The sequence below is a fragment of the Homalodisca vitripennis genome, chromosome 1 (assembly GCF_021130785.1).
Source record: "Homalodisca vitripennis isolate AUS2020 chromosome 1, UT_GWSS_2.1, whole genome shotgun sequence".
NCBI classification, from domain to species: domain Eukaryota; kingdom Metazoa; phylum Arthropoda; class Insecta; order Hemiptera; family Cicadellidae; genus Homalodisca; species Homalodisca vitripennis.
This window is the reverse complement of record NC_060207.1, coordinates 21,138,558-21,142,754: the sequence shown is the minus strand read 5'-3', so window position 1 is coordinate 21,142,754 and position 4,197 is coordinate 21,138,558.

Sequence of the window (4,197 nt, the reverse complement as noted above, 5' to 3'; positions counted from 1 at the left end):
TTATAATTAAACGAACGAGCTCAACCGTTATCGTAAACCAGCTTCTAACCAAAGAGCTTAATAACAAGCACTCTAATAGCCATATATCCTAAACTGTGGCCTAGGTCACTAATACCAAAATACCTAATGATGCTGCACCGATCACTAAGATTATTAATACATTTAAAAGATTATTAAAGATTAAAACATTAAATATTTATTTCGGCCTTGTTTTATCTTTTTTTTTCTTTTCACATCAAAAATCTTTATTTGAACTGGGCATGAACCCAGTCAACTGTGTTACAGTGTCCATTATTCCAACGAAAGAATGGAAACACGATGTCCAAACAAGTCAGTCTCCGTTAATATTATTATTTTGAAATATAGTTGAAGAAACATAATTTTTTAAACCCAATGAAGTATTGCTACGGGGTAATGCGGCATAGAAAACAGTCATATATGTTTACGTATATATTAACAACTGACGCGCAGATTAGAATTTCAGTATTGTTAGCTATCACGGTTGGCTATCTTAGATACCTGCCAGACGAGGGCAGTGTATTTCAACGGCGATCAGAGCCTTCAGTGTTTTGATAGATTGATGTTACAACCAACGGAGTAGCTTTTCTGCAGTTTTACTGGCGTATTCTCCCAAATTTGTCACCTTAAAAATATATACTAATCGTATTTTAATGCACAAACTGGGGTTGTAGCATGATTCCATCTTTATCCTGTAGATTCGGCTTAAAAGCACCCACTAAGCAGAAGATGCATATATCATGAAGTCTGCATTCTTAGTAGAAATTATGTTAGCTTCATAAGAATGGAAAGCGATGATCTCCGGTATATTAGTGACATCAGGCAGTAAATTATATGTTTCACCTCGATACATTTATTATGTGTGTGTGCTGAGAATTTAAAGCTGGAATCAACAGTAACACCAAGATATTTAACGGTTGTATTCCACGCAATCTCATTGTTACAGCACATGGGACAGAGAGTTGTCCCAGGCATATCCCACATTGTTCTGAAAAATTGCATTAATTGAAATTCGTCACTGTTGAGCCATAGGGAGTGTTCGTCCACCTCCAGCTGCATTACAGCCGAAGCGCGAGCAAACCACATGTCATATATAACATCTACTATACATAGTGGTAATGTAACCCCTGGAATAGTCGGCATATTATTGGTGTTCACAAGAAAAAGATATGGGCCCAGAACACGTCCGTGCGGCATTCCGGCATCGATCGGTTTCAAAGTAGACAGCTTACCACACAAGTGTGGAAAGATATGCCAGCCAGATGCGACTTTAGAACGTACGGCGTTTTCTGCAACGGTGTGTCAAGGAGCTTATAGAACAGGCCATTGTCTAGACCTTATTGTCTAGATTCGTGTTGAATGAAATGTTGTTGAGTGACCTCTCTGAAATGCCAACAACTCAGGCCACGTAGGTGTGGGAGAAACTGGCGAGCGGTAAAACTTTTTCGGTACAGAGTACTATTTGATGACGTAGAGAGTGTGCTAAATTAACCTAACTTAATGTAGAACTATCTTTGCGTGACCGAACAGAACTATCTTTACCGAACACAATTTCTCTACAAATCCTCATATTGATGTAAGGTTTCTTCTTTGTTACAGTAAAAACGTTTGCTTAATAAAGCCAAGTTCACTTCGCCTTGCATATGGGATGCCAATGAATTACATAAATAAAGTGAAATAGATCTAAAACGTGTAATGAACATTTATAATTTAGCTGTATTAATATAGAATAATAATGTTGTTAATTAATAATAAAGTTAAATACGGATATTTACAATTTTATTTTACTAACATAACGATTAGACCAACTTTTGTAGACGAATTTCAAATGTAAAGAATACTTGTTTAACTATTGGTATATAAAAGTTTAGCATTTAATCTTTCACTATGTAAAACTTTTATATGTGAGGACGAGAGTGAGGCAAAATTATAAACTACGCAGCTAACTTGTATAAAATATAAATTATGCCAGCTTCTTCGAAAGTGTCTTTAAGTTGCTTTTACAATGGAAAGAAGTTACGTAAGTTTTTTATCCAACAGTAAAAATTACTAGTCCAAACAGGCGCAAGAGGTCTCACGAGTGCTGTCACAAACATGGTTGGACATTAGCCCACGAGAATTGGAGAACAGCGTAGAACAGTAAAACTGTCTTGTGTAAATGTATCTGTACCGCGACTACTGTTGGCCAGTTGTTGGCAACAACTTGTAGAGAAGTGTGGGACACTAACATTTCAATTACAACCGTTGCCGAGATATTACTGTCGTGTGTGAACAGAGTTTGCACTAACTGTTCTAACAACTAGTGACTGCAGTTGTCACAAATATTTGCGACAGTGCTCGAGATAGAAATTGCTTATCCTTGTTCACAATATGTGCCATAAGTTGCGTATGTTCTTTCACAACTTTACTCGCCAGTATAAATGCAGCCAATATGATAAATAATCAAAGATGATATTTAAAAATGTAGTCTTAATAATATTATAAACTTCCACTTCCGGTACGCTGACAGCACAGTTCGTTATTCTTTTGCAAGGGCTGTTTTTTGTAACAATTGATACCTTCTTTTATAAAGTGGGAAAATACTACAGGAATAATAACAGGAAATACCTGTATTCAACAGGAGAAGCGTAGTAACTATAAAAAATAACACCTTCTCCTACATTTGTCCCCAACATTTCCAATGAAAAGAGAATTTTTGCAAGCATTGAAAAAGTAATGGAACGAGTAACTTCTATTCGTACAAATATAATACTGTGCGTACCAATAAGGATATTTTCAACGTCCAGTACGTCTTACTGAATGCCAAAGTTGTATTTGAACCTCCACATAAACGTAATAATGTGGAACAATGTAAAAAGTGCCAGAGGTATCAATGGGCGTACTAAATCTTACTGCTTGTATCTAAACTGTTGTGAAAAATGTGGATGTGAACATGACACTACTAGTTGTGAAAAATCTACGAATGCCCTCACAAATGTGTATTAAGGTGGTGAGCACCTATAAAATTACAAAGGATGCTCTATATATAAGAACATAAAAAATAATGTATTTCCACATCTAAAACCAAGTACTAAGAAAGCACATGGTACTTCATCACCAGACAATGGTAAGGCTGATAAATTTGCCCAAGGTCTAATTCCATAGTTATCACAGGTTCCTGAGTCTACTACAATACTTGCATCATCCCTGTCACATGCTGGGATAACATCGGGTATTTCTAAGTTCGAAGAAAATATTAATTTTAATCAAATATTCGACAGGTTTTTTAGAGAAACTTAAAATGCACATGTCCCAACCAGTCCCACAAATAGGCACATTCGTTAACCTACTGACAAAAGTTATTGAAAAATTAAAATGAATAATTTTTATAGGATTAGTCTCTGGAATGCCAATGGCTTGGCCCACCATAGTACAGGTATTAAGATTTTTATTTCCACGCGTACAATTTATATCATGTTTGTATATGAAGCCCATTTCACAGACACGAATTACTTTAAATTCCTAAGTCTGTTGTTTATATCACTAACCATCCCGATAGCACCACTCACGGTGGAAGTACTGTGCTTATTAAGAAAACTATCAAACATCTCGAGCTTCAAAATTTTCAGCAAAATTATATTCAAACTACCAGTGTTGTGATGGAAGATTGAATGGGTACATTGATTATTTACCCACTCTATTGTCCTCATAGTTTAACATTTGAAAACAACGGCTTTATCATTTTTTCATCTCTCTAAGTTATCGCTTCTTGGCGGAAGACAAATGCGAAGTACAGTAAATTAAAAAAAAAAACATGTTAATGTAATGTGGGATTCTAGGCTAGTAAGTCCTAAAGAATGAAGTCTGATTAAATGTATATATTATTATGATCTTAATTATTTATCAACTGGATGTTTAACGTACGGGCCAATAGATTAAACAAAATATCAGATGTTTTTGATTTTTTTTGTGACCAGAGGAGTTTCAGAAAAACATACGGATATCACTTCATCACGTGATCTTTCATCGGATTATTTGCCCTTGATATTGACCATAAGCTCAAATACTCGTATAATCATGTTAAAGGAAAAGCCTCTTACACTGCCAAATAAAGGTTCTAACTGGAACCAATTTCGGGACTTATTGAGTGGTATTCTAAGGCTGAAGATTACCTTAACATCCGAAAATGCCATACCTGTT